At 46.3% G+C, this 25196-nt stretch overlaps 1 long non-coding RNA gene across 2 annotated transcripts; it reads left to right on the forward strand.

Annotated features, from left to right (window-relative positions):
• Window positions 1-342: 342 nt before the first annotated feature.
• LOC119335241 lies at window positions 343-4986 on the forward strand. Of its 2 annotated transcripts, XR_005161764.1 has the most exons (3): window positions 343-945; window positions 2279-2392; window positions 4375-4986. It is a non-coding gene; the product is annotated as an uncharacterized LOC119335241 (long non-coding RNA). The 2 variants fall into 2 exon arrangements; XR_005161759.1 differs by lacking the exon at window positions 4375-4986 and having other exon boundaries at window positions 2279-2749.
• Window positions 4987-25196: the final 20210 nt, after the last annotated feature.

Here is a 25196-nt window from a genome sequence, read left to right on the forward strand (position 1 = left end):
TCTAAAATATGTCTATATACATCCGTATGTAGTTTGTAGTGCAATCTCTACAAAGACTTATATTTAGGAACGGAGGGAGTACCATATAGTAGTATATGGAAAATAGGTGTAGCTACACCGATAGTAGGATGCATTTTCCCTATATATAAGTCTATTAGTAACACATGGTGAAAAATTACTTATTTCTCACCCGGGTCGAACGGCCGCACCCAACCATGACCCTGGCTCCATCGCAATCGCTCTACATGGCTCAAGCTGCACCGCTGTCCGGTCAAGCTTTTTTTTTTTTCAAGGCGACGGTTAACCCACTCTTTCCGTTGATCAAAAGTAAAAAATAATAATGGAAGAATGGATAACCCGGCATTTTGGATCTAAGCGGCGAGCAGTTTTCCGGAGGCGAGCGGCGGGAGGTTTCGACGGCGAGCTGCCGGCAGCTGCTGCTGGACACGGATGCGTGTGGCACTGGTGGTGCCCCGTTTGCCGGAGGCAGCACCGAGTCGAGCGGCCGGTGCTGCAAGAGGCTTCACGGTGGATGGCGGCCTCTTCGGCGGCGACAGTGTGGCGACCCGCCTCCATCCCCCTCTCCCTTCCTTGCCCGTGGCGATGGACGAGGACCATGGCCCGACCTCCTTCTCCATAACCCGCACCCGCGCTCTCCTATTTTTGCCGCTGGACTCTCATCGCCACGGCGGCGGCGGCCCCTGCCTCCACTCCACGCTCCTCTTCTCTTCGTCGCGCACGGCGGCAGAAGGAGGGGTTCTGATGGGAGCAAGGCTTGCGACCCCTCCGTCACAACTGCTCCGGGGCCCGGACAAAGCCGAGGCCGTCTCTGTGAACTCTCCAGCGAGCTGACCATTGCCCTCCTCCATCTAAGATGCAAGGTAGCAGCAGCAATACAGGTTCCATGGCCTCTGTCGCATAGCTGCCACCCAAAGCAGTCCCCAGGTTCTCTCTCTCTCGATGCTTCTCTGTATCTTCTTATTAGTCACTTTGCTACTGCCATTTAGATTAATTAGCATATTATATAGGAAGAGAAGTGTGCACCAAGCCTCATCAGTGAAGCGATAAAGAATTGCAATCATATCTGACTACCTTAGATATTTACTTACTTGCTAGGTTCATGCTTTGGCTGTGCTTTCTTGTATAAGGTTGTTCCCAGGTAAGGAAACATCTACTGTATATTCAGGATCTAGGAGAATGTTTTCTCACTCAAGTTCAGGTTGGGTTGTTGATTAAATATCAGGCTGCTGAGGCGGGGGTACACAGACGTAGGGGGCCCTTCTAAATCCCTCCTTTAATCTCCTATTGCTCTCCCCATCATTTGCCAAACATGCGGTATATGAGGTGCTCTGTTTGATGGTAGCCTGAACCCTGAAGCAAAACCAGAACCATTGGTATTCCGAATTGTTAGGAGTGTTGTTCGAATGCTCTTCGGTTTATTAGTCCCAAATTTTGGTTTGCATCAGCCGCTTCAGGAGATGGCCATGGTGCGCCACAAAATTAGCTTGATCTTAAGATAGTACGAGTAGGCATACTCCCTAGCTCCTAGTGTAGCAGGCTGTACTATGCAGCTATCTAATTGGAATTCGGAACTATTGTCTTTCGTTGTTCCAACAAATCAGGGATTCAGTATAAAGCTTACGGGTGTTTTTCTGTATTCGAGTTTGCTCTCCTTAGTACAGGGATAGCTTTGCCTCCAAAATATATAGTGATAACTTTACAAACCAATGAAAAACAATTGTTTGCTCAAAGTTCCATCATTGTCCTGTTCAAACTGTAATATTTAGATGACATGAATCGTGATCTAAGAGTTCAGTTCGGATTTAAGGCGTGGAGAAAAATAATAATCAAGTAGTCTTATGACCATCACCGTGTTCACTTTGTTTTGGTTTCAGCTAGCCTGATGTCTCTGCGTAAATATTGAATTAGCTACTTGAAGCTTTCTTCACAACATGAAAATTTATGAAGGGCTACCAGGTCATCTATAATTGGATTAAGGAAATGCTGAGTTAGCTCGAACAGTCTCCACATAGATTACTGGATAAATAAGAAATTGTATGAAGTAATAACTTCAAAAAGGAAATTCTAGTGCACTTTTACTTATCACTTGCTATGACCATAGTAATACAATCAGTATCGCCCCCTCTCCATCAATTTATGAGTATGTTTCTTATTCTCCCATCCAATATATCTGCTCGAATTATGTGTTTATTTACTGTTTTCATATAGAACTTCTGTTCTTGTATAATATTTTAACATCACTGGCAATCATTGTTAGGGTACGGTGGTGGTTGGCATTCTGTTTGATGCGGGCTGCATCTACTCCCACGACAACGGTCAGCAACTATGTGTTCACCATCGGAGTTCTTCAGTATCGCCCCCTCTCTGTCATGTATGTGTAGTTTACTCTCCCATGCCAAGTATCTGCTTGAATTAAGTTAGATTCAGTAAGAAAATTTGTTAGCTAAACTTGGATGGATTGTGTCCCCAAGTGCAGAGCTGAAACATTATGTATTTTATTTCGGTCTCGTCCCCAAATATATTTGTTTTGGGCATAGCTATCGTACAAGCTTAGTACTCGGGCTGTCATAATTTCTTTTGCGTAGTTTGTATGTGCTTAGTCAGATATCTTATTGGTTTTGTTCATAGATAGAGTCATTTATTGAACCATCAAACAGAGCACCTCATCTATGGCCTGTTTGATGGTGGCCTGAAGAAAAACAAGAGCCAATGGTATTCGGATTGGTTAGGAGTGTGGCTCGATTCCTCTTCATTTTAATAGTCCCAAATTTGATTGCATCAGCCGCTTCAGGAGATGTTCATGTGCGCCACAAAATTAGCTTACGAGGCTACCTGCCGGCTACTCTGTAGCTCCTAGTGTAGCTGGCTGGACTATGCAGCTATTTAATTGGCGTTCAGAACTAGTGCCTTTGGTAGTTCCAGCAAATTGGGGATTCAGTAGCGCTCTTCTGTTTTCGAGTTTGCTCTCGTTAGTACAGGGATAGCATTGCCTCCAAAATATACAGTGATAGCTCTACAACCGAAGGAAAAAAAAATTGGCTGAAGGTTCTACAATTGTCCTGTCCAAACTGTAATATTTAGATAACATGAATTCTGATCCCAGAGTTCAGTTTTGATTTTCAGGAGTGGGAAATAACTGTAATATCTGCTTGAATTAAGTTAGATTCTGTAAGAAATATAGTTTCCTGAATTTGGATGGATTACGTCCCCAAATGCAGAGCTGAAGCATTTTGTATACTATTTTGATCTCGTCCCCGAATGTATGGCGTTTTGGGCATAGCTCTCCGACAAGCTTAGTACTCAGACTGTCATATTTTCTTTTCCCCACTTGTATGTGCTTAGTCAGAGTTTTTTCTTGTTTTTGTTCATAAATAGTGTCATTTCTAATTTAACTTTACTAGACATGTAGATATCAATTCATAGTTTATTATTATGGTTGTACATTCATATTACTTTGCGCCCATCTCCTTATAATAAGAAAATGCTATTGTTTCCATCCTCCATTGTTTGCGGGAGGAAGAGTGTTCAGCATTGTCATATACCACACACGTAATGTCTTAAAAAGCTTGATACAGTGCATGATTGAGAGGGGGAGGGGGGGAGTATTAGTACCATTTCACACAACCAAACCTACCCTAGGGCCATTTATAAACTCTTTTGTAAACTCTCTAGTTTAGAGCTCCTTCTCTTTGCGGTTACTCTATAACCTTTTCCTCAGTCATGGGGAGAGAAGGAATAGGGTGAGACTCCCGCATTTAATTGTAAATTGTGATTCATGAGTTAATACATGTCAGTAGGATTGTACGAATCTTTCCTACTGTCTTTGATGGTTCAAAAAAAAAAGGTTTGATTTCTCAATAAATGAAACTGTAGATTTAGGTGACCGAAAAGAGTAGGTTTTGTCCACAAAAAACAATCTTTAGTGACTTCTGGCTTCCTGTGATGGTTTATTTTGACTACTAGCTTGTTTTAATCTAGACTAGATATAGACTGATGGCATGCATCTCCATTACTGATTGAAATTCCCAGCTACAGACTAGTCTGTATGATTCCTTTTCTTATGTTCCTTGAAAAAGAAAATGTTGTGTACAAATTTGGTTATGAGTTTAAATTATCATGTCAAGCTTTTAGCTCATAATCTTACAGATTTTTTATTAGTATACGAAGAGGAAATCAGAAGTTTAAGGTTTCCTTTGTTCTTGTATAATCTGCTCATTTTGACCATTTGCATATTTATATTAATTTTTGCTCTGTTTGGTTTACTGCTTCATTCACATAATCCACGAATGTTATATGTTCTTGCATGTTGGCGCCTTGGCGGCCTCTACCTGTTTGTTGGTATGCTTCTGACAGCGGAGTATGTTTTTTCTGGTGTCTATTCAAGTGGATGACTGCTAATATACAAGGGATAGAATGTACTGTATTTTATTTCAAACTGATGTGGATTTCTGGAACATGTCTTCTTATTTTATTGTTTGGCGGGTGCAAGTGATGTTAGATTCAAATTTTGGGACCTTCCTTTACAGTAGCAAAATTCAGGATTGGCGAGAAGAAAAGTGAACATAGAGGCTTCAGATCTATTAATAGGATACGATGTTGCTTCCAACCCATGGATATGAATGTTCCAGTCGCTGGAGAGATTGTTGGACAGATGAAATTGATGAGAAATCTTTGCCCCCCCCCCCCGCAGATTATGTAGTTTCAACACCAAGCTCAAACCTGTACAATGGCACTGAAGTTGCGCCTCCAAATCTCTTTGCATCTTGATGTAATTAGCCCAGTAGTATTCAGTTCTGTAGTAATGATTTGTGATTTTTCCTGCTGCTGGTTGCCGAGTGCCAAGTGGCATTTAGTTTCTCCAAAGGAATTTCATTTGTACTCGTATGGATGATTTTTATTACGTGAGATATTTTGTGGAATCATCAGTTCTTTTTCTACATGGAATATATTTATTTGGCTTTGTTATTCTTGGGCCATGTCGTTGTTATTCCATGCAGTATGATTTAAAGGCCACCAGGTTAGTTCTTGTCTTCGCCCTCAGATTCTGCACATTAATGCCTCTCGCGGGCCTGATTATCACCTTTTAGAGAGGTTCCAATAATCTGTACGTTGGCTACAGATTTTTCTTACGTCATGGTTGTCCAAATGCCTCCTGTACAGATTTTTCTCGCGCCATGGACGTCCAAATGCCTCATGTATGCTACTCCCTCCGTCCGGAAATACTCGTTGGAGGAATGGACGTATCTAGACTTACTTTAATGTCAGATACATCCATTTTTAGTCATTTCTATGACAAGTATTTCCGGACGGAGGGAGTATTTTATACGGGTCATAAAATTACTTAAGAGAAAATACAACATAGGAATGCAGGCTTCTTATCATACAAAGAAAATTATGAACACCTCCCCATTCATTGCCGTAAGATTACAACACTATCTTTTCTTTTTATAGCATGATTTTGGTGCACGTTTCATGGACATGACGTAACTTACAAGCATGCATTCCGTAAGATTACGTGTCTCTCTTTGTGCGATGGGAGACCGGTCTCTTTTCTCCCTGCTGTAATCTTACCTCAAGTATTTTCTTTCTTACGCTTTCAAGTCTTGGGTCATTTAATGCGATAAATGATTTCTCAAAATTCATGCTGGAAATTTAAAAACTTTTAATATTTCTCAAATTACTATAAATGATTCAAAACGAAGGTCATTTAATGCGATAAAAACAAAACACAAAATGTCAGGCAAAACTAAAATTAGAGTAGATAGAGAAATTGGAAAATGCATATGAATCTTGTGGCTGTAAAAATAAATAAAGCGCGAAAAAATATATTATGAAATTATGTATACTATATGTTCAAAACCATAAATTCAAACGGAAGACATCAACTATCCTAAATATAAAAAATAACAAAAACTACTCTAGCCGCCACATTTATCCACATAGGCTAAAAATAAATACTTCGTCGATTTAGAGAATAACGGTTGAGATTACATGATCTAAAAGTTATGCACAACAATAACATGTTCAAATATTAGCATTGTCACGACTCAAAAATATGTGCTATATCACATATGTATTGCTAAAAAAAGGTATATTTTTTGCGAAACAAAAGGTATGTGTGTCAGTATCATATACGCAGGCAAAAAATCATCCAGTTCTTCGGCCAGCCGAACACAACTAATTGATATGGACATTAGTTTTGATGCATGAGCTTTAAAGGCCAGTAGAAGAACGATGTACATGGTTAGCTGTGGGCAAACAGCGGTGTCGATCAATGGGGAGATGGGCAAATTCTTCCGAAACAAAAGGGGTCTCCGGCAGGGAGACCCTAGCTCCCCTTTGATTTTTAATTTTGTGGCAGACGCGCTTGCTGCAATGGTGGCAAGGGCTCGAGGGGCGGGTCATGTGAAAGGCGTAGTGTCACACCTCATTCCAGGGGGGGTTACGCATCTGCAATACGCTGATGATACGATGTTGTTGTTCCATCCTGATGAACACAACATTGCTACTATCAAGCTGCTCCTCCTTGCATTTGAAATGCTATCGAGGCTTAAGATTAATTTCCTCAAAAGTGAGGTGATTATAATGGGTATGGACCATCACGAGTGCGTCAGGATAGCTAACCTCCTTAATTGTAAACTAGGGAGTTTTCCAATTAAGTATCTGGGGCTACCGATCTCGCATAAAAAGCTTGCCATCTCTGAATGGGAACCGTTGTATGGTAAAGTCGCCAATACGGTTAGTCCTTGGCGGGGACGTTTTTTGTCTTTGGCGGCTCGATTGATTCTCACCAATTCGAGTCTGTCATCCCTCCCTCTGTTTACGATGGGTATGTTCTTGTTGGCAGATGGGGTGCATGGGAAGTTAGATACGCCGCGCTCCAAATTCTTTTGGGAGGGAGCAGGACTTAAAAAGAAATATCATATGCTAAAATGGGCGGCGGTGTGTCGCCCTAAGAAGTATGGTGGGTTAGGGATCACTAATTCCAAACTTATGAATGTGGCTTTGCTGACCAAATGGTGGTGGAAGTTAGCTTCTAAGGAAGGGGGTCTATGGGCGGACCTCCTGCGGGCAAAATACTTCCCGGACGGAAATGTATTTACTGCCAAGGCTGCGGGCTCGCCGTTTTGGAATGGGCTCCAGGCGGTTAGGCCGGCCTTCTCGTTAGGGGCGAGATTCAAGGTGAATAACGGCAGATCGACTAGGTTCTGGTTAGACCGTTGGTTGGGCGACAGACCGCTGTGGCAGGAATTTCCGCTGTTATACCAGCTGACGGCGGACACGCAAATTCTGGTGGGCCAGGCTTTACGCTCGACGCCGCCTGCAATTCACTTTCTGAGACAATTGAACGCGGTGGAAGTAGCAAGTTGGGACTTGCTTCAGGCGCGAGTGGGACACATTACTATGAATCTGGATGAGGATGTTGTCTCTTGGGACTTGTCGGCGTCTCGTAAATTCACGGTGAAGTCCCCATACAATAGGCTGACGGTGGGTCCTACTTTAGATATTGCCAGGAACCTTTGGAAGGCTAGGGTGCCGCTAAAGATTAAGATTTTTCTGTGGCAATTATTCTGCAATAGGTTACCGACGGCCGTTAACGTGGCTAAACGCAACAGCCCCTCGGACGGGACGTGTGTGGTATGTGAGTCGCTGGAGGATGCAAACCACGCCATGTTCCAATGCGCACTGGCTCGCTTTGCCTGGAGCGCGGTGCGACAGGTTTTCCAATAGAATTGGAATCCTCGAACTGGGACCGAGTTGTTAGCTATTTTACAGGCGCAGAGGGGTGCCAAAGCCAGGATTGTGTGGATTCGCGTGGGAGCATTGCTTTGGTCCCTTTGGACTGTGCGTAACAAAATGACTACGGAACACAAGTTTCCGTCTAATCCGACTGATGTTATTTTCAAATGCCATTTATTTTTACAGAGCTGGGCACCGCTGGGGAAGCAATGTGATGCCGACCTTATGAAGAGCACTATGGAGCAGATCACTACATGTATCCCAAGTCTGCGGCAAGCGAATTGAAGCGTCCTATGTTCCCTTTTGGGGTCTAGTCTGTGAGCTACAGTGGGTCGGGTCCCCCGTTTACAGTTCTATTCGTTGTGTTGTGCGTGGCTGATGTAGCCTGTTGAGACTGTTTTGTGTTGTGTGTGTTGTGCAAACCTTGGATGCTGCCTTTGTGGCTTTATTAATTTAAAGCCGGACGCGACTAGCGTCTACATTCAAAGAAGAACGATGTACATGTGAATATTTTAATGTAATAAATCATGGTGCATGCTCTATTTACAGTCATTGAGATTATAAAAATCAATGGAAATAAGTATGACACTCAAATGCTTCAGTTTTAAATTAAGTATTAGTCCTGAGAAGGATCACATGAAAGCATTCAATGATGTTTCGCAAAAACAAATGAAATCATACAATATACAGAACTTGGTGATCTCTGGACAAAACATAATATCTGAACTGAATCAGCACTTGCACGTATCTTTTTCTACACATGTTTAAGTCTTCTATTTTTAGGAGGTCCTTACTGTTTTTTAATGCTTGTGCGTGCATGTCCGCATGGAAATTTCCCAAAGAAGGTTCTCCTATTAAGTACTCCTTCCCTCTCAAAATAAGCGTCTCAACTTTGTACTAACTTTAGTAAAAAGTTGTACTAAGGTTGAGACACTTATTTCGGGACGAATGGAGTACTATAGAAGGAGTTAAGAATATGAGAATATCTATATAAGAAAAAGCAATTTATAATTTATAAACTGAATTAAATCTAAAAAATAGATGTAGACCTTTTAAAAAAATTAACAAATGGAATTGCATTGGATGTAACGTAAACCCATCATGACTTATGATTATTATCGATCTGGACTATGTAGATCAAAATTTGTCATCTAAGTTGCACTAAAATTTTATGTTCTATTAAAACAACATGGTCGTACTATTATACAGAATAAGCTATGGTAGGAAGAATTTCGCCAAAAAAAGCTATGGTAAGAAGTGTGAACGAAATATGTCAGGATTCAACAGAGTATAAACTGGCAAAATAAATGAGTGCATGAGAGATGATCCACATAAAACAGTCCATCAAAATATGAGTAATATACATTGTTTAAAAATACATGGTTGTAACTAATTTTACTTAAAATAAAAAAATATAAGAAAATTTAACATAGACATGAAAAACAAAAAATAATGACTATATAAGATAGAATGTTTTGGAGATTACGGATAATATACATCGATAAATACTGGGCTTACATCAATGGTCAAGCAACATACAATATGCGATTAAGATATAAAAATAACATATATTTGTTTATTATTAAATCTAGCCGCGCAAACGTGCGGGTCACACCGCTAGTTACTATGTAATCTAGATTACTAACTATAGTGCAAGTGGGAGACTGAAGGAAATATGCCCTAGAGGCAATAATAAAGTTCTTATTTATATTTCCTTATATCATGATAAATGTTTATTATTCATGCTAGAATTGTATTAACCGGAAACTTAATACATGTGTGGATACATAGACAAACAGAGTGTTCCTAGTATGCCTCTACTAGACTAGCTCGTTAATCAAAGATGGTTAAGTTTCCTGACCATAGACATGTGTTGTCATTTGATGAACGGGATCACATCATTAGGGAATGATGTGATGGACAAGACCCATCCGTTAGCTTACATATATGATAGTTTAGTTTATTGCTATTGCTTTATTCATGACTTATACATGTTCCTTTGACTATGAGATTATGCAACTCCCGAATACCAGAGGAACACCTTGTGTGCTATCAAACGTCAAAACGTAAATAGGTGATTATAAAGATGCTCTACAGGTGTCTACGATGGTGTTTGTTGAGTTGGCATAGATCGAGATTAGGATTTGTCACTCCGTGTTTCGAAGAGGTATCTCTGGGCACTCTCAGTAATGCTCATCACAATAAGCCTTGCAAGCAATATGACTAATGAGTTAGTTGCGGGATGATGCATTACCGAACGAGTAAAGAGACTTGCCGGAAACGAGATTGAACTAGGTATGATGATACCGATGATCGAATCTCGGGCAAGTAACATATCGATGACAAAGGGAACAACGTATGTTGTTATGCGGTTTGACCGATAAAGATCTTCGTAGAATATGTAGGAGCCAATATGAGCATCCAGGTTCCGCTATTGGTTATTGACCGGAGATGTGTCTCGGTCATGTCTACATAGCTCTTGAACCCGTAGGGTCCGCACGCTTAACGTTTGATGACGATTTGTATTATGAGTTATGTGTTTTGATGAACCGAAGTTTATTCGGAGGCTCGGATGAGATCACGGACATGACGAGGAGTCTCGAAATGGTCGAGACATAAAGATCGATATATTGGAAGGTTAGTTGGACACCGGAATGGTTTCAGATAGGTTCGGGCATTTTCCGGAGTACCGGGGGTTACCAGAACCCCCCGGGGAGTTAATGGCGCTTCATGGGCCCTAGTGGAGAGAGGAGGCAACGGCCAGGTGGCGGCGTGCGCCCCCCAAGCCCAATCCGAATTGGACTAGGGTTGGGGGGCCGGGCCCCCTTTCCTTCTCTCCTTCTCCTCCTTCCCTCCTCCTAGTGGGAATAGGAAGGGGGGGGGTGAATCCTACTTGGACCAGGAGTCCAAGTAGGACTCCCCCCCATGGCGCGTCCCACTTGGGCCGGCCACCTCTCCTCCCCCCTTTATATACGTGGGAGGAGGCACCCCAAAGGCACACCAAGTCTTCTCTTAGCCGTGTGCGGTGCCCCCCTCCATAGTTACACACCTCGGTCATATCATCGTAGTGCTTAGGCGAAGCCCTGCGCCGATAACTTCATCATCACCGTTACCACGCCATCGTGCTGACGCAACTCTCCCTCGTCCTCAACTGGATCAAGAGATCAAGGGACATCATCGAGCTGAACGTGTGCTGAACACGGAGGTGCCGTACGTTCGGTGCTTAGATCAGTTGGATCGCGAAGAAGTTCGACTACATCAACTGCGTTACTAAAAACTTCTGCTTTTGGTCTACGAGGGTACGTGGACACACTCTCCCCATTCGTTGCTATGCTTCTCCTAGATAGATCTTGCGTGATCGTAGGATTTTTTTTGAAATACTACGTTCCCCAACAAATTCTGGACCTGAAATAGCTATGTCAGAGTTACCTATCCTGCACAAGTCCAAATAAGCTGAAACTTCACGGATAATTATTTCGGAATATATGAAAATGTTGGAAATATACACTAGAGGCAATAATAAAATAGTTATTATTATATTTCCTTGTTCATGATAATTGTCTATTGTTCATGCTATAATTGTATTAACCGGAAACCGTAATACATGTGTGAATAAATAGACCACAACATGTCCCTAGTGAGCCTCTAGTTGACTAATTCGTTGATCAATGGATGGTTGTGGTTTCCTGACCATGGACATTGGATGTCATTGATAATGGGATCACATCATTAGGAGAATGATGTGATGGACAAGACCGAATCCTAAGTATAGCAGAAGATCGTGTAGTTCGTTTTCTAGAGCTTTTCTAATGTCAAGTATCATTTCCTTAGACCATGAGATTGTGCAACTCCCGAATACCGTAGGAATGCTTTGGGTGTATCAAATGTCACAACGTAACTGGGTGGCTATAAACGTGCACTACATGTATCTCCGAAGTGTCTGTTGGGTTGGTACAAATCGAGACTGGGATTTGTCACTCCGTATGACGAAGAGGTATCTCTGGGCCCACTCAGTAATGCATCATCATAACGAGCTCAATGTGACTAAGGAGTTAGCCATGGGATCATGCATTACAGAACGAGTAAAGAGACTTGCTGATAATGAGATTGAACGAGGTATGGGCATACACACGATCGAATCTCGGGCAAGTAACATACCAATGGACAAAGGGAATTGTATACGGGATTGATTGAATCCCCGACATCGTGGTTCATCCGATGAGATCATCGTGGAACATGTGGGAGCAAACATGGGTATCCAGATCCCGATATTGGTTATTGGCCAGAGAGATGTCTCGGTCATGTCTGCATGGTTCCCAAACCCGTAGGGTCTACACACTTAAGGTTCGGTGACGCTAGAGTTGTTATGGGAAATTGTATGTGGTTACCGATGGTTGTTCGGAGTCTCGGGTGAGATGTCGAACGTCACGAGGAGTTTTGGAATGGTCCACAGGTGAAGATTTATATATGGGAAGTCCAGTTTCAGTCGCTGGAATGGTTTCAGGGGTTATCAGTATTGTACTGGGACCACCAAAAGGTGTCTAGGGGTCCACCGGGTGGGGCCACCTGCCAAGGAGGACTTAATGGGCTGAATATGGGAGGGAACCAGCCCCCTAGTGGGCTGGTGCGACCCCAAGGGCCCAAGGCGCCTAGGGTTGGAAACCCTAGGGGGAGGGGCGCCTCCCACCTGCTTGGGGGGCAAGTTTCCCCCTCCTGGCCGCCGCCCCCCATCTAGATGCATGTAGGGGGCCGGCCTGCTCTTCCCTTCCCCCTATAAATAGTGGGGGGTGGGAGGGCAGCCGCGCCCTTCCCCTGGCGCAACCCTTCCCCCCTCCAACACCTCCTCCTCATCCGTAGTGCTTGGCGAAGCCCTGCCGGAGAACCACGAGCTCCACCACTATGCCGTCGTGTTGTCGAAGTTCTCCCTCCACTTCTCCTCTCCCGTTGTTGGATCAAGAAGGAGGATACGTCCCCGGGCTGTACGTGTGTTGAATGCGAAGGCACCATTCTTCGGCGCTTGGATCGGGTCTTCTTCTATTTGAATCGCCGTGAGTACGACTCCATGAACCGCGTTCTTGTAATGCTTCTGCTTAGCGATCTTCAAGGGTATGAAGATGCACTCCCTGTCTCTCGTTGCTAGTATCTCCTAGATTGAAGTTGGTGACACGTAGGAAAATTTTGAATTATTACTACCGTCCCCAACAGTGGCATCATGAGCTAGGTCTATGCGTAGATTCTATGCACGAGTAGAACACAAAGTAGTTGTGGGCGATGACTTGGTCAATTTGCTTACCATTACTAGTCTTATCTTGATTCGGTGGCATTGTGGGATGAAGCGGCCTAGATCGACCTTACACGTACTTACGTGAGACAGGTTCCACCGACTGACATGCACTTGTTGCATAAGGTGGCTAGCGGGTGTGTGTCTCTCCCACTTTAGTCGGATTGGATTCGATGAAGAGGGTCCTTATAAAGGGTAAATAGCAATTGGTATATCACCATTGTGGCTTTTGCATAGGTAAGAAACGTTCTTGCTAGAAACCCATAGCAGCCACGTAAACACATGCAACAACAATTAGAGGATGTCTAACTTGTTTTTGCAGGGTATGCTATGTGATGTGATATGGCCAAAAGGATGCGATGAATTATATATGTGATGTATGAGATTGATCATGTTCTTGTAATAGGAATCATGACTTGCATGTCGATGAGTATGACAACCGGCAGGAGCCATAGGAGTTGTCTTAATTTATTGTATGAACTGCGAGTCAATATAAACGCCATGTAATTACTTTACTTTATTGCTAACCGTTAGCCATAGTAGTAGAAGTAATAGTTGGTGAGACAACTTCATGAAGACATGATGATGGAGATCATGGTGTCATGCTGGTGACGATGGTGATCATGTCGCGCCTCGAAGATGGAGATCACAAGCGCAAGATGATATTGGCCATATCATGTCACTTTATGATTTGCATGTGATGTTTGTCATGTTTACATCTTATTTGCTTAGAACGATGGTATCATAAATAATATGATCCCTCACTAAAGTTTCAAGAGATGTGTTCCCCCCAACTGTGCACCGTTGCGAAGGTTCGTTGTTTCGAAGCACCACGTGATGATCGGGTGTGATAGATTCTAACGTTCACATACAACGGGTATAAGCCAGATTTACACATGCGGAACACTTAGGTTGACTTGACGAGCCTAGCATGTACAGACATGGCCTCGAAACACAAGAGACCGAAAGGTCAAACATGAGTCGTATAGTAGATGCGATCAACATGGAGATGTTCACCATTGATGACTAGTCCGTCTCACGTGATGATCGGACACGGCCTAGTCGATTCGGATCATGTATCACTTAGATGACTAGAGGGATGTCTATCTGAGTGAGAGTTCATTAAATAATTTGATTAGATGAACTTAATTATCATGAACTTAGTTTAAAAATATCTTTACAATATGTCTTGTAGATCAAATGGCACACGCTCACGTTGCCCTCAACTTCAACGCGTTCCTAGAGAAAACCAAGCTGGAAGACGATGGTAGCAACTATACGGACTCGGTCCTTAACTTGAGGATCATCCTCATAGCTACCAAGAAAGCTTATGTCCTTCAAGCACCGCTAGGTGACGCACCCATTTTCCCAGCAACTCAAGACGTTATGAATGCCTGGCAGTCGCATAGTGATGATTACTCCCTGGTTCAGTGCGACATGATTTACAGCTTAGAACCGGGGCTCAAAAAGCATTTTAAGCAACACGGAGCATATGAGATATTCCAGGAGCTGAAAATGGTTTTCCAAGCTCATGCCCGGGTCGAGAGATATGAAGTCTCCGACAAGTTCTATAGTTGTAAGATGGAGGAAAACAGATCTGTCAGCGAGCATATACTCAAAATGTCTGGGTTGCACAATCGCTTGTCTCAGCTGGGAGTTAATCTTCCAGATGACTCGGTCATTGACAGGATCCTCCAGTCACTTCCACCTAGCTACAAGAGTTCTGTGATGAACTACAATATGCAAGGGATGGAGAAGTCCATTCCTGAGTTATATTCAATGCTGAAATCAGCGGAGGTGGAGATCATAAAGGAACATCAAGTGTTGATGGTGAATAAGACCACTAGCTTCAAGAAAGGCAAGGGTAAGAAGAACTTCAAGAAGGACAACAAGGGAGTTGCCGCCCTCAGTAAGTCAGTTACCAGTAAAGCCAAAGAATGGACCCAAGCCTAAGACTCAGTGCTTTTATTGTAAGGGAAATGGTCACAGGAAACGGAATTGCCCCAAGTACTTAGCAAATAAGAAGGCCAACAATGCCAAAGATGTATATGATATACATGTTACTGATGTGTACCTTACCAATGCTCGTAGTAGCTCCTGGGTATTTGACACCGGTGCGGTTGCTCATATTTGTAACTCAAAACAGGAGCTGCGGAATAAGCGGAGACTGGCGAAGGATGAGGTGATGATGCGCGTCGGGAATGGTTCCAAGGTCGATGTGATCGCCGTTGGCACGCTACCTCTACATGTACCTTCGTGATTAGTTTTAAAACTCAATAATTGTTATTTAGTGCCAACTTTGAGCATGAACATTGTATCTAGATCTCATTTAATCGGGGATGGTTACTCATTTAAATCTGAGAATAATGGTTGTTCTATTTATATGAGAGATATGTTTTATGGTCATGCCCCGCTAGTCAATGGTTTAGTTCTATTGGATCTCGAACGTGATGTTACAGATATTCATAGTGTGAATGTCAAAAGATGTAAGGTTGATAATGATAGTCCCATATACTTGTGGCACTGCCGCCTTGGTCACATTGGTGTCAAAGGCATGAAGAAACTCCATGTAGATGTACTTTTGGAGTCTCTTGATTATGAATCATTTGACACGTGCGAACCATGCCTCATGGGCAAAATGACCAAGACTCTGTTCTCCAGAACAATGGAGCGAGCAACCAACTTGTTGGAAATCATACATACTGATGTGTGCGGTCCAATGAGCGTTGAGGCTCGCGGTGGCTATCGTTATGTTCTCACCCTCACTGATGACTTAGGTAGATATGGGTATGTCTACTTAATGAAACAAAAGTCTGAGACCTTTGAAAAGTTCAAGGAATTTCAGAGCGAGGTAGAGAATCAACATGACAGGAAAATAAAGTTCTTCCAATCAGATCGTGGAGGAGAATACTCTAGTCACGAGTTTGGCATGCACTTAAGGAAATGTGGAATTGTTTCACAACTCACACCGCCTGGAACACCTCAGCGTAATGGTGTATCCGAACACCATAATCGCACTCTATTGGATACGGTGCGATCTATGATGTCTCTTACCATCTACCGCTATCATTTTGGGGTTATGCTTTAGAGACTACCACATTCACTTTAAATAGGGCTCTGTCGAAATCCGTTGAGACGACACCATTTGAATTATGGTTTGGGAAGAAATGTAAGCTGTCGTTTCTAAAAGTTTTGGGATGCTATGCTTATGTCAAGAAACTTCAACCTGAAAAGCTTGAACCAAAATCAGAAAAATGCGTCTTCATAGGATACCCTAAGGAAACTATTGGGTATACCTTCTACCTCAGATCCAAAGGCAAGATCTTTGTTGCCTAGAATGGATCCTTTCTGGAGAAAGAGTTTCTCTCGAAAGAAGTAAGTGGGAGGAAAGTAGAACTTGATGAGGTACTCCCTCTTGAACCGAAGAGTAGCGCAGCTCAGGAAGATGTTTCTGTGGTGCCTGCACCGACTAGAGAGGAAGTTAATGATGATGATCATGAAACTTCGGATCAAGTTGCTACTGAACTTCGTAGGTCCACAAGGACACGTTCCGCACCAGAGTGGTACAACAACCCTGTCCTGGAAGTCATGTTGTTAGACAACGGTGAACCTTCGAACTATAAATAAGCGATGGCGGGCCCGGATTCCAACAAATGGCTTGAAGCCATGAAATCCGAGATAGGATCCATGTATGAAAACAAAGTATGGACTTTGACAGACTTGCCCGATGATCGGAAAGCCATAGAGAATAAGTGGATCTTTAAGAAGAAGACTGCGCGGATGGTAATGTGACCATCTATAAGGCTGGGCATGTCGCTAAGGGTTATCGACAAGTTCAAGAGGTTGACTACGATGAGACCTTCTCACCCGTAGCGAAGCTGAAGTCCATCCGAATCATGTTAGCAATTGTCGCATTCTATGATTATGAGATATGGCAAATGGACGTTGTCGGTGTCAAAACCGGCGGATCTCGGGTAGGGGGTCCCGAACTGTGCGTCTAGGCGGATGGTAACAGGAGACGAGGGACACAATGTTTTACCCAGGTTCGGGCCCTCTCGATGGAGGTAAAACCCTACGTCCTGCTTGATTAATATTGATGATATGGGTAGTACAAGAGTGGACCTACCACGAGATCAAGGAGGCTAAACCCTAAAGCTAGCCTATGGTATGATTGTTGTAATGTATGTTGTGTCCTATGGACTAAAGCCCTCCGGTTTATATAGACACCGGAGGAGGCTAGGGTTACACAGAGTCGGTTACAATGGTAGGAGATCTACATATCCATATCGCCAAGCTTGCCTTCCACGCCAAGGAAAGTCCCATCCGGACACGGGACGGAGTCTTCAATCTTGTATCTTCGTAGTCTTGGAGTCCGGCGGACGATGATAGTCCGGCTGTCCGGACACCCCCTAGTCCAGGACTCCCTCAGTAGCCCCTGAACCAGGCTTCAATGACGATAAGTCCGGCGCGCATAATGTTCGGCGTTGCAAGGCGGGTTCCTCCTTTGAATAATCCAGAGAAGATCATGAACACCAGGATAGTGTCCGGCTCTGCAAAATAAATTCCACATTCCACCGTAGAGAGAATAAAATGTACACAAATCCAATCTGCTGACGTATTATGCGGCATGACATCACACCGCTACGAAGCCTTTACTTGAATCGTTTTTTTATTATACCACCTTAGCACGTTTAGCGAAGCGGTTTCCTTGGCACGTCCTGTCGAAGCAGAGATCGTGTTCCCCTTATTCCAGGATTCTCATCAATACGGACGTGGGTAACCCAACCGCGCCATTGATGGTGGCGCTTGGGAGATAAGCGAGTTTTACCAGGCTGGTGGGGGACGCATAGTCTTCGTCCGCCTATATAAGGGATAAGGATTCACCTTTTCACCTACGCCTTCTTCCTCCTTTGCTTATCCATCTCCGCGCACTCAAGCTCCAACGCCCAAGCTCGCGCATCTCGCCTCGACCTTCTCCGACCATGTCCGGAGTGGGAGGCAAATGGTTGGCCTCCACCGTTAAGGAGGAGCACATCACCAAGCTGCGCAGCACCGGATACCTTTCCGGCGACATCGCGCATCGGCTGCCCGACGAGGGGCAGCTCATCCCTACCCCCAGGCCCCATGAGAGGGTCGTTTTCCTCCCCCACTTCCTCTGCGGACTGGGTTTTCCACTTCACCCTTTTGTCTGGGGGCTCATGTTCTACTACGACCTGGATTTCCATGATCTGGCGCCGAACTTCATCCTCAACATCTCGGCGTTCATCATCGTGTGTGAGGCCTTCCTCTGCATCCGGCCCCACTTCAGCCTGTGGCTCAAGACCTTCAACGTCAAGCTGAAGGTTGTGATGGGCACACAAGCGGAATGCGGAGGCGCCATGTTGGGCAAGATGCCCAACGTTCTTTGGCTCGAAGGGGCCTTCGTGGACTCCGTTAAGGGTGGCAATCGGGGTGGTTCTACATCACCGAGCCGCGCGAACCTACATGGGCGGCGGCCCCCGAGTTCAGATCTGGTATCCCCACGCAGCTCACCTCCTGGAAAGAGAAGGGCTTGCGGTGGGGTAATTCAAAGGAGGTGACGGGACTCCGAGCCTGTATCCAGAAGCTGGTGAACAATAAGCTCCGGCTCATCGACGTGGTCCAAGTCATGCTCATCCGCCGGATTCTCCCATGCCAAGAACGGGCATTCAATCTGTGGGAGTTCAATCCGGAACAGCACTAGGCGCTAAGCGGGCTCTTCGATACAACGTACGAAGGCGCCTGGAGGGTGCTGTTCAAGGGCGCCGAAGCCCCGCATCCGCGACAGAAGATCGCGGATTCCGCTCGCAGCATCCCGCTGATGAGGTAAGTGATTCAACCCCTTTACGGGACACTTATTGTTTAAGAGTTTGACCCTAAGCGGGTTTCAATCTTCCTTCTCCTTTGACAGGAGTGGATGAAGAAGGCCGAGCAGCTCATCTGCCCGGCTCCCATGCCAGAAGACCCAGTGGACGCCCGTCTAGCGGGGTTGCTGGTTCCGGCACCACACGTGGTGCCGGAGAAGAAGGCCAAGAAGGTGGCCACGGGTACTCGGAAGAGTACCCATTTTCAGGTGTCCGACGAAGAGGCGGACTCCTCCCCCGAAGACGAGGAGGAGGAAGAGGACTCTCTCCCGGAGGAGGGAGAGAAGAAGAGGAAGGCTTCCCCAATAGGGGAGGCCGAAGGGTCCAAGAGGGGAAGAACTATTCCCCCGGACAGCTCCGCCAACACCAACGTTGGCGAAGAGGAGTGGCCTTCAAGGGCCAGGCCTCTAGCGAGATCATAAGTATCCGGATCCCTGTATAATATGAAATTTCTTTCGTGCCACATAGTGCCTTTCTAATGCCGCATACTGTCCGTAGTCCGGCCGACGATGATCTCCCCGCTTCATCGAGCGGGTCGTTGGCCCCGTCGGATGTGGATTCACTTCCGACTGCCTCCACCCCCCGCGCCGATGAGGACGCCGAGGTGGGATCCCAGAGAGGGACCCATCAGGAGGAGGCTCCGGAGGCGCCGCAAAGGCAGCCTCCCAGACTTTGCGTCGGACTCTACATTGGAACCTGCAATGGTTCCAGAGTCCGGCAAGCAACCCCTTCGAAAGAAGGGCAAGACCGTGACGCCGGCGGCCTCCGTCCAACCGGAGGCGCCGGACAACTTGCTGGAGGCGCTCAAAGGCGCTTCCATCGAGGAAGAACACCGCACTATTATGAGTGCGGTGATTCAGAAGGTTCAGCTTGCCAAGAGCGGGCTGACCGAAGCCTGCAGCAACCTTCTAACAGGCTTTGAGGTAAGAAGTTGAAATTATGTAATGTAATACCGCATAGACAGTAGCCCCTGATGCTCAGTTCGGTGTTCAAAAAGAAAAGCCGGACTGAGGATCTAACAAGATATACGCATGGTTGCTTAAAATATGTCAATATGGGTTTGCAGGCTGCGCTGCTGACCTCTGCCGCACTGACTGCGGAGGTCGATGTGTTAAAGCAGGATCTCGAGCGGTCCGAGCGAGAGCTCGGCCATGCCAAGAAGCAGCTCGAGGACAAAGAAGGTGAGTAACACCACTTTGAATAGTTACCTTACAGAAAAGGATTTTGGTTGCAATAAAATTAACAAGGATAATATGGGTATTGCAGGGGCCACGGACGAGGTGGCAGCCCTGAAGGAGGCTGTGTCCGCGGCCGAACGCAGTGCGGCCGTGGAACGGGCAGAGCGAGAAAAGCAGGAGGCATGGGTGGCATAAGTACGGCAAGAGCTCCAGGCTCTCATGGAGAAGCATGAGAGGTTGGAGCGTGACTCCAAGACTCGAGAGTCCGAGCTTGCCTCGGCTCTCGAAAGTGCCAAGTCCGCCAAGGCCGAGGCCCGTAAGGCCCTTTAGGAGGTTGAAGATGTAAAGAAGATAGCGGCGGGTAAGGCATTTTTCATGCAAAGAAAGCATGCTAATGTAAACTACCTGACACTTACCCGCATTCGGAGCTCTCCAGGGGCGTTTGCAGATCTGCCGCGTAGTGCGTCCGATGCCATCGCATTCTATCGTGGCGAGGAGGGGAGCTCGACGGAGAAGGTCTTCTGGTCTCAGTACGCTGAGGCCGGACATCCGGTGCCCCCAAGCGACCAGCTGAAGCAGCTGGTCGAACTCCACAAGGTAGCTGAGGAGGCCATGAAGGGCCTTATAGTCCGGCTGTGGCCTGGACAGGCTATGCCTGGGAGCTACTTCGGCCTCGTGCGGCGGCTGGTGGATGCGTGCCCCTGGGTGGAGGTCATCAAGCGCTCCGCCTGTATTGAAGGTGCTCGTCGGGCCCTTGCCCGCACGAAAGTGCATTGGGGCAGGTTGGATGCGGAAGCTTCTCACGGACCCACCACCACCGGGCAAGGAGTATCGCACGCCCGAAATGTATTATAAAACTGTCCTGAAGGGAGCCCGCGATATTGCGGATGAGTGCCCCAGAAATGTAATCTTTGAGTAAACTCGCTATGTATTATCCTGGGCGCTGAAACTTTGTTCATGTGCGCATTAAGCAACGCTTGTTTAATTTAAAATATTACCTTCTGTGCGGCTGTTTATAAAATCTGAGAGATGGCAAGTTGTTGGCTTCAGCCCCCGAGCCACGAGTGCTGGGGTGTTCGGGATAAACTTGAGCACTCTTGTTCCCATTTTTGGGTCCATCTAGGGAGGCGCTCAACACAACGAACAAGGCAACCGGACTTATAATGCTTAAACACTCTCACTTAGCCATAGAATTCTATAATTTTAAATTTCGGCGAAGCCCCTGGTATTCGGAAGACCGAATCCGGGGCGCTATCCACGCCTTCGTCGGACATTGTCCGGAACTTCGCTCGAAGCGGCGTGAGTCTTTAAGGACCCGAAAAGACCTCTCAAACAGCGACCAGTCTCTCGCCTTATCATGCCGGTCAGTTTTAGCTTTCTCCACTGAGGCGCTCGCCCGGCTCAACCGGGGCGCAATCGCAGTGGTTCTCCCAGTGCCACCTTAGCCGACAGAACGGAACATAAGGCACCAAAACGTGGGAGCCGGGCAAACCCAACTATTGACCCAAGACATTATTCGGAGCCGATTCATATAATGCTATAAGTTCGGGGTGCCGCACTTATAAAAGTGTTCGGACTTATCACACCATAATGTGGGGAACATAAGCCCCTGGTGTATTAGGCCGTACCAAAATGTACGGATGCAAGATGTCGTGTAATGGACATATGTATATAAAAAGTAATGCAATTGCCGTCGAAAAGTGCTGCATCATTTATTAAAGAAAGTCTGCTATGAGTGCGGACTGATACAAATAGTGCGGTAAGCAAGGGATTTCGACTAATTAAACATGTCCCCCTCCAGGGGTGAGCTGCGGACTTGGTGTATATAATCGAATTTAATGCTCATAATTGAGATCACCTGAGTGTTCGTCGCAGCCTTCTTTCTTCCCTGACTGTTGCACCATGAGTTCGGCAGGTTCACCGCCGGACAGGGCCTCTGGTTAATGGAGTTCTGTGTACACAAAGAAGGAAAATAAAAAAAAAATAAAAAAAAGAGGGGGGCACACTTGCGAGCCCCTGGTGTGGTCGAGCCGCACTCTGGGTCCATTGTGATCGTGCCCCTTCCCCTGCGCCCATGGTATCTCCAAGGCGTAATGATGTACGCGGAGGGTTGTTCTTGCAATCATGCGAGGGCGGGGGTTGGGGCCGCATTGCTACGCGTGCTCTGATCGCGCCAGGTGGTCTTGGTTGGTATTGCTTCGGGCGCGTTTTGCTGTATCCGGCCGTTTAACGGCCGGACTCGAGAATTGCCTAAAAAGGCTGCTCTGTACTTCTGCCGCGAGAGCCGCTGTATGTTCCTCCGTTCGGAGGGAGCGTTCCGTATTCCCGTTGACCGTGATGACTCCACGAGGGCCTGGCATCTTGAGCTTGAGGTATGCATAATGCATCACCGCGTTGAACTTTGCAAACGCGGTTCGTTCGAGCACAGCGTGATAGCCGCTGCGGAACGGGACTATGTCGAAGATTAACTCCTCGCTCCGGAAATTGTCCGGGGATCCGAAGACCACTTCTAGTGTGACTGAGTCTGTACAATTGGCTTCCACACCTGGTATGACACCTTTAAAGGTTGCCTTTGTAGGTTTAATCCTTGAGGGGTCTATGCCCATCTTGCGCACTGTATCCTGATAAAGCAGGTTCAGGCTACTACCGCCGTCCATCAGGACTCTCATTGTAACGCCCCGAGACCGATGTGCCAGGTGTCGTTCAGTTATTCGTTGTTGTTGTCTTGTCATTGGCTTGCGTGTTGCATTTCATCATGTCATCATTTGCATTGCATCATGCCATCATATCATTAATTTTTAAAACCTTAACTAAATAAATTGCATAGATCTTTTGATCTATTTAAACCGAGGGAACTCACATGGTGACTTCTCTTTATAACATACCCTCCCGATATATAGGGAGATATTATAAATTCTTCCATTTATTTGGAATTACCCATAACCCACTTGCAAAATATCCCATGCCGTTGTTATCTTAATTCTTGATCTCCAACTCTGCCCATAAATTATTTCATCATTTTCCGGAGCTCCACCAAAAATCCGAACATTTTTGGACCTCCCCAAACCTCAGTTCCTATTCAAATCATTTGAATTTAAATCAAATGAGTTTGAGTTTAAACTTTCGGTCATGCCCACTTCTATTTTTCTTGGATCAAGCTCATTTTTATGAGTCCGGGAAAATTGTCCGCATGCACATATTCTTTCCCTAACCCTTTCTTTCTTTCCTTCTCTCTAATTCTTTTCTGTTAAGGAAAATATAAGAGAGAGAGAGAGAGAGCAGCTCACCCAGACCCCCCTGTTCCCCCTCTGCCCACCAAGACCCAACAACAGTAGCTGCCAGGCCGGCCCATTTGCGTCTTGGCCTAGCCGCGCCCTTTAACCCTAGCCCGACCATCCTCCCGATCCATCTACTCCTCGTTCCCCTCGTTTGCGCCGCCAGGAAGAACCTGCGCCCGATCCCCTCGCCTCCCTCCTCCTCGATCGGGCCCTGCCCCATCCTCTCCGCCGCGCCCCTTCCCCTCGTCGCCTCCTCCCTCCGCTGCGCGCGAGGCCGTCCATCCTCGTCGCCCCGCTGCATCGCCTGACGCCGCTCCGCGTCTCGCCTCCTCCGTCAGCTTTCCCTGCTTCGAGCAGCAGCTCAGGAACGAGCAACCCCGCCGGCCTGCCAGGCCACCGGGGCTCCCTCCACCGTCGAGCAGCCCAGCAGATGAGCCCCGCGCCATCCTTCCCTCCCTGCGCCAAGTCCGGCCGCCGTGCCGCCATGCTCTGTGTCGCCCCTCCGTCGTCCGCTTCCGGCGCCTCCGACCCTCCTCTGCATCGTCTCCCCGTCACCATGGCCCGACGCCCACGCCTCTGCTGCTTCGTTGCCCTCCTACGCCTCCCGTGAACCCGCCTGCCTCCTTGACCTCCAGGCCACCCCGTCGCGCCCTTCTCCTTGCTGAGGCAGCCACCGGCGCCCCAAGCGCCTGCCCTGCCATGGCCTCTGCCTCTTTTGGCCGACCCGTTGTTGCCGTGCACAACCTCTGCCATGCCCTGTGTGCGTGCTCTCCGCTGCTCTTGAAGATCGAAACCCGAGGCCTTTGGTGTTGTTCTGGATTTCGCCAAGACCGGACCCGTCAAGTACCCTTCGGATTCGTCAAGACTCTCATGTACAACTACACTCGGTGATGCGACAAGTACCTCTCTCGACGACCCTGGACGACTACAAAAACGTGTACCACTACCGTCGACCCTCGAAGACCCCGTGGACCCCGAACATCTACGGATCATGAACACCTACTTCCACTACGAGATGTACCTCTACCGACGCCGCGAACGACTACTTCCACGACGTCCCGTGAACGCCTACTTCCTCGAACCGCTCCGAAAACGCACGCTTCGAAGGTATAACGCCGAGACGACGCCCGTGACTTAATGCATGTGTTGAATGAGATGCATCGTTTGCTCCATGATCGAATCGTCCTTGCGATGCCCCTCTTTTGCCGTGCCACCGTCCCGTGGGAACCCGGAAGTCGGGATCACCCCACCATCTTGCATGACTCGCTCACGTCACGCCTCCTTTTGCACCGGTATCTCTGTGAGCTACCGGAACCGATATGTTGCCGTGGCATCATTTTCGGATATGTTGCCGTGGCACCCTTTTTGTTTCACCGCCGTGGCACCTTTTTCCTTCCGCCATGGCGACAAATGCCTCGTATCATGCTCATGTCAACATTTTCATAATAATTGCATAAAACTTGTATATGTCATCCGCATCATGATAACAACATTTAAAATGTTTAAACTTGTTGTTGCATTAAATTGCTAAATGCATATGGGGATTTACCGGATTTGTTGTTTTTATATCCGGCCCCATTTAAATTGTTTAGATGGTATAGTTTATATTATGCTTCACCTCTTGCCATGTTAACCAATAGTTAATATTGTTGGGTAGCTTAAACGAGAGATAACTAAATGATTGATGTGGTGTTCCGTCAACATGCACCTCGTTGCATATTGAGCTCCACTTAACTTGTAGTATTGTTTGTTGCACTTTGCCATGCCATGCCTCATTAAACCGGACATGCATCATACTTGTTTGCGCATCATGCCA

Source organism: Triticum dicoccoides, chromosome 1B, assembly GCF_002162155.2.
Source record: "Triticum dicoccoides isolate Atlit2015 ecotype Zavitan chromosome 1B, WEW_v2.0, whole genome shotgun sequence".
Taxonomy (NCBI): Eukaryota; Viridiplantae; Streptophyta; class Magnoliopsida; order Poales; family Poaceae; genus Triticum; species Triticum dicoccoides.